This window comes from Carettochelys insculpta, chromosome 3 (assembly GCF_033958435.1).
Source record: "Carettochelys insculpta isolate YL-2023 chromosome 3, ASM3395843v1, whole genome shotgun sequence".
NCBI classification, from domain to species: domain Eukaryota; kingdom Metazoa; phylum Chordata; order Testudines; family Carettochelyidae; genus Carettochelys; species Carettochelys insculpta.
The window spans coordinates 14,578,286-14,590,546 of record NC_134139.1 but is presented as its reverse complement, the minus strand read 5'-3'; the positions used below and the strand labels follow the sequence as shown (position 1 = coordinate 14,590,546).

The following is a 12,261-nucleotide window of genomic DNA, read 5'->3' as shown; positions in this document are numbered from 1 at the left end:
ATGCCAGAGTTACACACCCTCAAAATAAGACTAGAGCAGAAAGTGCCAGGATACTGCCACAGCAGTGCCAAATAATAACATATGATTCAGCATGTGATATCCAGCCGGTAGGAGAAATAAGACTGGGAGTCTGGCAATTGGAGTTCTAGCTTCAGCTCTGCAATTATTTTGCTGCTGAAGATTCAGGAAGTTATTTAACTTCTCCAACTCATTTTTCTCATCTGTCAATTAGGATTAATAATCACTACCCCCCTTTGCAAGCACCTTTGAGATCTGAAGATGCTTCATCAGTGCTAAGAATTATTATTAACAAGACAGTATGATTGACATTTTAAATGCCATTGTTAAGAAATGCATATATATGTTTAGGTTGGCCTACTGTTCTGGACTGATTGAGAGTCTCCCAGAACTGATCTCCCATTGGCTGCAGAAACCAAATCAGGAGACTTTAATAGATGACTGGAAGTCCTACCAGTGGTGCAGCAAGCCTAAGACAGACTCCCTACCTGCCCTGGTTCCGTATGGATCTCAGAAGCAACTAGCATGTCACTCAGGCTCCTAAGCACAGGTGTGGCTGGAGGATCTCTGTGCACTGCTCCTTTCCTGAGTGCTGACTCTACAGCTTCCATTGGCCAGGAACCATTGTCAATGGGAGTTGTGTAGTCTCCTGGCCGCCACTGAGCATAGGAACCGGACATGACAGTGGCTTCTGGGAATAGCCTGAGATAAGTGCTGCCCTGCGAGAGGCCACAGCCTGGGCCCTCTCTACCCCACAACCCCTGACCCAGCTCTGAGCCCCCTCCCACAACCAAACGCTTTCCCACCACTTTCCTTCCCTTCTCCTGCACCCCATCTCCGTGGCCCAGGTTCAATCTGGAGCCCTCTCCCACACTCTGGACCCCTCAGCACCCACTCCCACATGCCAATCCTCTGCCCCAGCCTCATGAAAGTGAGTGAGGATGGGGGCAGAGAGAAAGACAGAGAAAGCTGGGGATGGAGTGAGCAGTGGCAGAGCCTCAGAGAAGTAGCGGGGCAAATGTGTTTGGGTTTGTTCAGTTAGACAGCTGGCAACCCTAGATTTGCTTCTAATGGTACCTCTCTTGCATCTTACATGTACTTTTTCAATAACTAGAGCAGAAAAATATTTGAAAAAATGGTAAAACATCTCTTAACTGGTGAAATGCTCATTTTACACATTAAAATAATTTCAATGGAGCTAAATTAGTAGCCTCAGTTGAGTCTCCTGTGGACAGTTCCTCACCATATGTAGAAATCTTTTATTCCTGCATCGTTACTATATGAAATATCCTGAATACAGAAGTTACAGAGATTGCACAATAAAATGTGCCTTTAGCTAATCTAAATCAATCACCACAGTGGTCCATGCTTCCTACACAACCATCCTCTTGTCAGTTAGGCACTCCATCTCCTCCACTGAGTACAGTGGGAAAGTTCACTACTGCTGCTTCCCAGACTGGACCTCTTCTTTGGAGCAACAAAGGACTTGATTCTCCAGGGCCTCCATTCTATCATCTTTCACAAAAACTAAAATGTGCTAAAAAAAAACCAAACAACCCCCCACCCACAAACAAGCCAGTTTAATCAATATTGTGTACACACACACCCCCCCCCCCCAAGTTACTTATCATATCAAGTCACCATGGAGCTGATGAGCAATTTGTAGGGAAGGATACCTCAGGGGTTAGAGCATTTGCCTTGTAAACCCAGGGTGGTGTGTTCAGTCCTTGAGGGAGCCTTCCAAGGGTCTGGGTAGATTTAAAACCCCCCAAAATTGTCAGGGAGGGTGACAGATCCTGCTGTGAGTGGGAGGGACTGGACTTGATGACCTCTCAAGGTCCCTTCCAGCTCAAGGTGATGTGTATACCTCCAACTTTAAAGAGCTATATTTATCTCAGACTTATCACCACCTTATTTCAGGTGATTAAAATCAATATGTTCACACACCCGTAACTATAGGGTTCCCATCATTCTAATTGCTAGCTACCTGAAGCACTGCCCATTGTCCCACCTCAAGGCTGTCCCAGCACCTTTACTTTCTCAAGCAGAGCCAGCACAGTGGGGCCCAGCCAGTGGGTCATGGATGCTGAAATCGACGGGAGAACAGGGCACTGAAGACACAAGACCCAGGGTAATTGCCTTGCTCATCTTGCCCTAAGATCGGACCTGCTCTCAAGACCCCACTCCCAACCTTTCTCTGCATGGCTTGTTGGATCATCTCCCTCTCCCCGGCCCCCACCCCAGCTTGGCTTTCTCTGCTCCAGGGCTGGGATAGAGAGCCTGCCTGAAGGTAAGAAGTGGCCCCGACTGAGCAGGGGCTGGAGCAGGTTAATGATCTGGCATCTCCCCTTGCTCCACAGTGACCAGACCTCACCAGGGCTCTTTTCAACCAGACTTTCTAGATGAAAAGCAGGTACCTGGCAACTCTACACAACTACAGGGTTACAAATATTAATACTGTAATAACAGACAGTGGGGAGGGGAAGCCATACCCACTCTCTTATGAATCTAAGTTTTCTGTTCAAGAAAACAATAGGGTGGAGGAACTGATAGCGTACCTCAGAGGGAAGAGATCAGGTGGCACAGGACACAGTGATGATACCTGCAAAGGGAAAACATTTGCTGGCCATTTCTGGTCAGAATCCAACCACTTTGTGCCTCCTGAGCAGTGGCAAATTAAAGAATCACACAGCAGGATTTGAGTTTATGTAGTAATAATGCCTTAAGGATAGAAATGTTCTAACTTGGCACCAATAATTCATAACCAGCATATCACAGATAACTTTGTCTAAAGTATGACTGCAACTTTACTCCAGTTGTTCACATCATCTCCTACGGCTCATTTATTTTGACACCATAAATCTGTTAATTAACCCATCTACACCCCAGAACTACACAGGCTATTATAGATATTCCTTCCTCTTCCTTCCTTCCTTTAAACTTCATTCACACTGCATATAAACAACTTCTAATTAGTGAACTTCTAGTCATGACAGGAAGTGTATGTTTCAAACGTTCAAAAGAAACTCATGGATGGGAATGGAGTTAAAGCTATAAAAAATGCAACCACCTGAAATGCTCTATTCCAAATCCACTTATAAGATGCCATACACAGAACTGACTTCCATGTACATTGTTTCTCTGAGATATGCACTGACTATATGGGAGAAGATTTTTTTCTTATCAAACGACACTTTCCTTTGATATATGAGTAGATATGAATATATGTGTTGCAAATTCATTTGTATGGTAAAAAGCTTTTCTAAATTGTTCTGTAGCTCACAGTGTTTACCAAAGTGACATTAACAGTCTGGAATGCATGACATCAAGTTCACTAGACAATTCTCTTTATAAAATATTTATGCAGTGCCATCATTCATAAACTATAGTGGGATCTACGAATTCTGAATTCCTGTTCTCACAGAGTTAAATTCAGAACCATTCCATGCCACAGCCAAGTTAATAAACTTTGTGTAGGCAACTAAGTAGCAAGAAGACCCAAAACCTCTGGTATGCTAAAGAACAATACCTCAACCACTGCTCCAAGCCCAAGGTTAGAATACAGAATATAAACTGTTTTCATCAGACAGCAACAGAAGCAGTGTTCCCTGTAAGCTGTGTGCTTGTGTGGCTGCTCAGGAGAGATTTAAATACCACCCAGCTGATCAGCGGAGCACTCACAGCTAGGTCTTTGGTTTCTACTGATGGTGCACAGTCGCACATGCCTCAGCAGGCATAAATCTCTTTCACATATGGACGAAAAAATCCACCCATGGATGGGAAGAATTAGAGGGAACACTGGTTGCAAGGAGTATTTGGTCAATTAATTATGGATCCAGGGGCCTGAATTGTTCCCATAAGGCTGCACAGAGCTACTATGGAATCCAGTATGACCTCTTGGAAGAGATTCTAAGTCTCTTGGCATTCATTCTTGCACACCATATAGTGTTCTGCCGTTGTTCAGACATATTAGGGGCATTGGTTAAAGCACGGGTCAGCGAACTTTCGAAGGCAGAATGGCCAAATTTGACCTTTAGACCTTCACACACAGTCCAAGTGCCAGTGATACTTTTTAAAATCACTAATAGTCCTACTTAAAACAGCTTCATTAATAAATAAAGATGAAGAGTGGTAGCATTTGCTGGTCTTCTGCTAATCCACAGGCAGCATGGGTTTGAGCAAGGTCACAACTGCATGAAGGAAGAGGGGCAGGACTGAGCACCCACCTCGCGCACCAATGAAGATCGGCTTTTGCGCCACTCTTGGCACCCATGATGGGGGTTGCTAACCCCTGGGCTACAGTAATAAAAGGTTAAGAATATACTGTCTTAAAATCAGGCATGAATTTATCATTATTAAACTGGTATAATTTCCACGCTACACTAATTCAAAGTATTTTAAAACACAAAATATACAATTGGTAAAAAAATTGCTCATGAGACAAAATTACTGACATTTTAAAATGTTTTCTCTCTCCCCTCCCCTCACTCCATATTGACTGTTTTGTCATCTGGCTTTTATTCACATAACTGGCGTCAGCTTCTAGCACTGAGTTAGACATCTGAAACTGGATTAACAGGATTTGAGAGTAATTTAAAAATCAAAAAAGTGCATTTATTAATCAGTTGTTTAAAAATTCTGCTCATCAGCAAACAACTTTATTTTCCTAATCTTTGGTTCACTTGCTCAGAAATATTAACAATATAAAATACTTTAGTACTTACTTAGAAGTAGATTAGTAGTAGATTTGGTTTATTCACTTGCTATCCCATTTCCCTAGCATCAGAGGGTATGCTGTCTTAGTTTAAGGATAAGCTTAAAACAACAATTCTACTAACAACAGTTTTGGTACATTAATTTTTGTCTCCTTATCAGGCTCAACTTTTATTATAAATACACAAAGATAAGCACAACGGGTTTTAAAAGTTGAGACAAACATGAGAGGATATTGTTTCAGATTTTTAGTGAGGTGACTACGCTGAGCCGGCTAAAGTAATCCAGCTTTGTTTTTTATATATCAAATTAACTCATGTGTAAAGTGCATTCAGAGGGCATAGAAATGGAACACTTAAAATGAAAAATACAAAAGTGAAGCACTGATGAAAAATTCACATTTTGTGATTTGAAATCATCTACTGTAAATACTATAGGACCATGGAGTTCCACGCCTGTGGGTAAATATGTAATTAAAAGACAACCCTTTCCCTGAGCTTAATTTCCAAAAGTATTCAGAAAGGCGCTTTTCCAATTAATGTCTCAAAAGTAAATTAATCATTAGATTTTTCAGAACCTAAGATAATGGAGGAAATGTTATTAACTAAAACGATGAAGGTGTTACTATGCAGTAGCCTTCTTTACTTTATGAATTCAACTTAAAAAAACCATGATACTCCATAGAAACAAAAAAGCAGTCAAGTAGCACTTTAAAGACTAACAAAATAATTTATTAGGTGAGCTTTTGTGGGACAGACCCACTTCCTCAGACCTCTCTGTTGCCATGATACTACATGGTCATGATACATTCAGTCCAAATATGGTTTGTTTAGCACCCTGAGTGACAATAGTGCTGATACCTTTAGTTGTGTAGACTCTAAGTAGCCCCAAAGTAACTCCATGACTGCTTTGCTTTAACCTTAGATAAGCCTCTTAAGCTGTGGAGCTACAGAGTCACCTTTTTATTCAATGAAATATTTCCCCCCTAAAATCAGTGTTATAAACCATCTTTTGCCACTTCTTAAATTTGCCTCCATCCCTGGAGCAAGTAAAAGAATTGCTCGTAAGAATAAAACAATGAGAAGTCCTGTGGCACCTTATACACTAACAGATATTGGAGCATAAGCTTTCATTGGCAAAGACCCACTTCTTTGCCCGTGAAAGCTTATGCTCCAGTATATCTATTAGTCTATAATGTGCCCCAGAACTTCTCTTTGCTTTGCGGACATAGACTAACAAGGCTACCCTCTGATACTTGTCATAAGAATAAAGTCTTCTACTACAATACTCTATGTCCTCCACACCAAATCACCCTCACCCTCCAGTTTCCTAGGCCTCTCTTAGATGGTTCAACCAATGAAGATACGAGGTAAATTCCTAGAACTTTCAGACATCTTCAAGCTAAGGGAATGAGGAGGAATGAGCAGGAGAAGTGGGGACAGGAGGTGCTCGGAAGGGGCAGGATGGCCTTGGAGCGCCCACAGCAGGTACTAGAAGCATAGTCCTCCTGCTGTGGGACTCAGAACACTCCTGTCTGGCTGAGCTCTTAAGCTCTAAATCAGTGTTCCCTGTAAGCTAAGTTCTTGAGCAGCCGCCCTGGAGAGATTCAGGTGCCATCCAGCTGATTAGCAGAGCTCCCACAGCCAGCCACAGTGAGCAGCATACGTTTCTACTGGTGGTACACGTAACAAAATTCATTTTGCCCACAGATGGAAAAAAAGTTGGAGGGAACGCTGCTCCGCATTCACCCTGCCTCTTCCTCCCAAGTGCCTGCTCCCTCAACTCAGTCAACAGTGGCCCCTCTGCTGACACTGGCAGACCTCCCCTTTGTCTAGCAATTCCCTGGTTTGGGACTGGTCAGTTTCCGAGGCTGCTGAAGCAGGAACGTCCAACATGTGTAGAAGCTTCTTGTAGAGACAGGAATAATGAGTAATTGCATGTGGAAATGGACCACTGCAGAACAGAATGCTCCAAGCTTGCAGTATTGATGACACAAAGCCTTCAGAAATCATGAGATTATTTAAAACAATCATAATTTTAAGTCAAATGAAAAAAAAAATTTGGGTTGTTTGTACTTTTGAGTCTTTGTAATACATATTTACAAGCTTTTGTCCACAAACGTGAGGGCAATTTACTTTTCTAAAGAAAGCTGTGGTTATCAAGTCATCTCATGACTTCAGGAGCTGGAGTATGCAAAACAGAAAATACTGCAGATTCATGCTACGTATCACAAGAGTTGGAAACACTGCTAACATCCCAAAACTTCTCGGGGCTTCAGAAGTAGTGCTGCAAACATGGCGAAGAAGCATAATCTATGTACTTCCCATAGCACACGGGCTGATTCAAACACACGAGTTTAATAGTTGCAGGGTATGCCTGAGGAACACATGTTAAAGAAATAATCAAATACACATAATTCTGCCCTACACAGTTGTCTCAAACAAGGACTACAGTCTGGATACCAGTTACACACAATATTCAAAATACAGCCTTGGTTATTTAATCTATTGGTGATAGTTGCTTCAGCTCAAGTATTTGCTAAAGAAAAGAAAAAGCTGCCTTATTTGCTTTTCTGGAATTGGGAAGAATGATTTGGGGATTTTTTTAGTTAAACCTTTTTCAAGAATAAAACATGAAAACAGACTTGAAATAATGAAGGAATCAATTCTGCAAGGTTCCCTCATTTTCCTTTGATGTTCATGTCAGTTGACAGAACCCAATACCTTGCAAAATTGTACCCAGAGTGAATATCGCAAAAAAAATATTTTACCAGAAGAAAGACAACAATTTTCAACAGAATATTTTTCAGTGCTTTGCAAAATATCAAAATACATCTCCAGTGTAAAGCACAAAGCTCTCTATTACCACACAAGTACTACCTGACACAATGTTTTGATGGAGCACCTGGTAGGAATGTAATCTCCTAATATTCCATAATTGGTTTGTACAGCTTGGAAGAGAAATAGACACTTTAGTTGACATTTGCGACACATGGTTTAAACCAATTATAGTCCATATTTTGTTTGGATACAGTTTGTCCCAAGCACGGCTCACACATGGTTTTAACTAAGTAGGGCCACTGAAAGGGTTTCCAATATCCTGAGGATGGAGTTATAACTGGTACCAATATTTAATTAAATTTAAATGAAAATAATAATAGAATGAAAATGCATAGCAATAATTAATAAAAAACAGCATATAATAAACGTAGTTAAAAAGTGTTGTAGGATGCATGATAAAATATTAGAAGGCAAAATACAATATTTATAGGAACTTACTTTAATTAAAAAAGGAAGAAAAAGACAGTAACTAAAAGGAGCTGAGCAGAACTATCATTCTTGTGCTTTCCTGAGCAGAAAAACATGAAGTCCTACCCTCCACACTCTCTTTGTAGTGACTAACAATGCCAGCCTGGGGCAACCCTGGAATTTAGGAGGTGTTCATGGGTGAGATTTTACCTAGTTCTCATGTGGTAGGAAAAAAAAAAAGAAGAGTAAAAAAGAGATGCCATGTACCCACCTTTTCTTGGGCATCCACACAAGGACCTAACATAGGCTATATCTACACAGCAGGGCTTTTTCAACCTTACTTATTTCCATGTTTTAATGTCTAAATAAGTAATGCTGGAAAGTTGCATTTACACAGCCACGGCATTGTGAAACAGAGCATTCTCATTTACAGCCACAGAATTGCAAAAGGAGCCTTCACATGCACCCATAAGAGCTGTGCTTTATTCATTTATTCATTATTCACATTGCTTTTTGACTTTGAAAGGGAGGAGGGTTTGGCAAAAGTCTCTCTCAGAGCCGGAATAATTATTTCAAAGGAAAGACCTTCTTATCTTGAATTATCCTGCTTGGCTATGTGAACAATTTAGGGTTTTTTCCTGGAAGAGAAGATGTTTCCCTTTACATCCTCCCGCCCATCACATGTGGCAGGGGGAACAATGCACACAAGTCTTTAGTGTGGTTTTATTTTCTCTTAGAAACAAAATTCTACCCTTTAGTATGCTCATGCACCACTCACTGAAATTAGTGGAAGCTGCACATGCATAGAAGATGTAAGTAGATGTTAAAAATAATTAACAGATAAGAGCTACATCCAAAATAAATGTTCACTGAAGGATTTTTTGGCCTTTTTGTATTAGCAATTCAGATGGTCAGAACTAGAGAACTACCAAAATGACATCCAGAGAAACAAAAGACTGAAAGTTGGGTAAATGAGAAGGGAAAATATCTTAGTGAAATTACTTTAATATTATTTCATTTGTTTTTGTTAATGCTAATTGCAAAAGAATGGGAATCCCATCTAGAAAAAGTCTTATAGATCACCACTAGAGTTACTGCAATTATGCACGTCTCCTATCCACTAAAAAAATCTCAGTTTCCAATCTTAGGTCATTTGTCCTCTGCTGAATTAGTTCTCTGTTTTGACACAGCCCTGAACATAGGTCTGCGCTCAAAAGGCACAAAGGAACTCAGAATACAGTCTTACCTAAACATTTCAACGCCTAAAATGTAGAGCAACTGAGATGTTTTTGTAGAATTGTTATAAGGGATGGAGAACAAGATTTTTAATTCCCCCACACAGGGAATCTGCCAATGTTTTTAAAGTAAAGTCCGAAGTGTTCTCTTGCTGCTTTCAAATATGTACTGTGTAAGTGAAGCTAAAACAACTCAGGAACCACCCCCAGAGACTTGAATCATGTTTTTTTACACATCTTGCCCCCATCTCCACATCGAATAGATCATATATCAGACTATAAAATTACAACGAAATCAACAGCCAGTTCCAATTCTTTGTTCAGCAATACAGTGAGGCCGAATCTGCATGTAGGATGAAACACTTTTTTTTTTTTTCATACTGTACTCTTTTAGTTCAGAGCAGAGGTGCTTTGCACAGTCATGCTGGAAAGTCATTATACTCTCTGCTTTTCACAGCAGACAACAGTCTCTATGTCCTTTATTCTCCTTAAGAATTAAACTCATTGAAGACATTTGTCGAGGTCACTGAAGATTCATTATATTTTAGTGCTAGGCAAACAGATTTGTAATAGTTTTATATTAATTCTGTTAATGCCAAATTTATGGGTTCAAAAAAAAATTTGGCAAGAATGGAAGACTATTTAAAGTTAACATTTTAAATAAATTGTAAAAATTACTATGTTTCCTACCCTTCTCTCTCCTCCTCCCTCAAGTTACAAGAAATAGGCAAAGCAGGTGAAGTATCTTTTACTGGACCAACTTCTGTTGGAAGTGACAAACTTCTGAGCTTCATAGAGCCCTTCTTCAACATCTGGAGAAGGTAACCAGAGTGGCTGAGCTAAATACAAGTTGGGACAGATGGCTAAGCATAAGGGATTCATATATGTTGTAGGAGACCACTTAAAACAACCAGGCTCACTGGGCTCCATCTGCAGCCCATGGGTACCCTGTCGGTCTCCACACATGCCTTGTGTGCCTTGGGGCACTGGAGCCCTGCACCTCCTATGCCTCACCCACTCTCACAGCAGATCAGAGGACCACAAATTGCCTGATTCGGACATCCTCCCTGCTCCTCCCTGTCTCCCTCCCAGAGTCGGAATGTTGCAAATCAGTTGTTGACAGGTGTTCAAGCTCTGCGAGGAAGGAGAAGGAGCAAGGACAGAGCAGAAACCAGTAGAATCATGGTGCTCCCAAAGTACTGGGAGGGATGGGAAGAATTGGAAGTGCATGGCTCCAGTATGCCAGAGGCGCATGGGGAAAAGGAACAGACAGAGGGTTTACAGGCTGCAGGTGGAATGCCAGTGGGCAACGTGCTGCTGCTGCAGCCTACTGAGATGAAGGAGGGCTGTTTGTGATAGCCCATTGCTGACAAAGTGGGCAATTGAGGGTGTGTCTTGGTGTGTCCTTCTCTGGGGACTTGCTTCTGATGATGAGTTGATGCTGGGGGTTTGTTTGAGGGACAGAGAGAGGGTTTGGGAAAGATTTCTCTCAGGATATGGTCCCATCAATCAATCCCCCAACCTCACCAAGCTCATCACGAGAAGGAAGCTTCTCCTGCTAGAACACCATATGAAAAACCTGCTGCTGCAGTGATCAATACCCTGGACAACCCATCGCCTACACATGCCTCCCCACCATGGCTATATGTACACTAGCCCAAATCTTCTAAATGCCAATGCAAATAGATAGGAATAAGGGGATAGGAATAAGGGGATTTTGAAGTTGGCAGGGTCCTTTCAAAAAGGACCCCCATCTGGACAAGCCTTATGGCAGTGAAAAGGGGCAATTTTGAAGAGCTGCAGCCACTGGCATGCTAATGAGGCGCTGAATATGCATTTCAATGCCTCATTAGTAATCTTCAAAATGGCCATTTGCATGGCCATTTGGAAGATTTGGGCTAGTGTAGACACGGCCCATGTGACACACCTCATTCAGTACATCAAATATCCCATCAGTTACTATGTCGGTGCAACCAGACACTTACTATGCTCTTGAACAAACTCAAACAGAAAAATATATGAAAGAGAAACAGCTTCTCTCTCACAGGCAAACACTTTTCACAAGGCGATCACTTTAAATCTGACCTATTGGGCCTCCTCCTCAAAGCAAACCTGCACACCACTTTCAAAAGATGAGCTTGGAAATTTAAATTCATAACCTTGCAAGGCCTAAAAGTCATCGACTAAACAGCCACTGGTTTTATGGTTCATTATTATTACAACCCTTCATAATTCACTACTCTGTCTGCTAACCCTTAATTACCCAATTCATATGAAGTGGTCTCTGAAAGCATGTGCTTAACAATCTGTCTCAAAATGCATTGAGCTCATATACTGTGGTTACCTTCCCTGCATGTGAAGAAAAGCCTGTGAGGTTTGCAAGCTTGTCCCTTCCACCAATAAATGATCACTTACCTTCTCTCTCTTATACCCTGGAAACAGAATAGCTAATAACACTGCAGCCAACTAAAACACATGCAAGCTTCAACACCTAAAACATACCTTGTACAGACTTTGGGCCCAATCCTGCAATCAGATGTACACGAATCAGATCTTAAAGCTACATGGAAGGTCACTGAAGTTTGCACAGATCCAGCTACAGGGTTAGGGTTTTGATTAGGCATCTCCATAACAGTACAGCCACCATAGCATTCACTGCTCAGTTGCAATTATGTATCATCAGTAATATTATTTCACAGGGCTGCAAATAATTGCCTATTTCAAGACTCTCATGCCCAAGAAACAACTTTTTTGGCAAAGGAAACACAAAACCTCATTTCAGCAGTCGAGGAAGAAACAGATAGGAGTGTCTACACTTGCATTCCTCTTTCGAAAGAGGTATGCAAATGAGGTAAATTGAAAATGCAAATCATGTATAAATTTGCATATCTGACACATCATTTGCATACTCTAATTTCGAAAGAGTTTCTTTCAAAAGAAGAAAGCCAGTGCAGACGCTGCTCTTTCGAAAGTAAACCCATCTTCGAAAGAATCCTTCTTCCCTTTTAATGGCTTTCTTCTTTCGAGAGAGCTCTTTCAAAATTAGA

The 12,261-nt window shown here is 41.2% G+C and overlaps 1 protein-coding gene across 2 annotated transcripts in view; it reads right to left on the bottom strand.

The window, feature by feature from the left end:
• The window catches only part of MACROD2 (mono-ADP ribosylhydrolase 2), a 1,465,546-nt gene that overhangs the window by 1,102,244 nt on the left and 351,041 nt on the right, over positions 1-12,261 (bottom strand). The gene's annotated exons all lie outside the window — the stretch shown is intronic.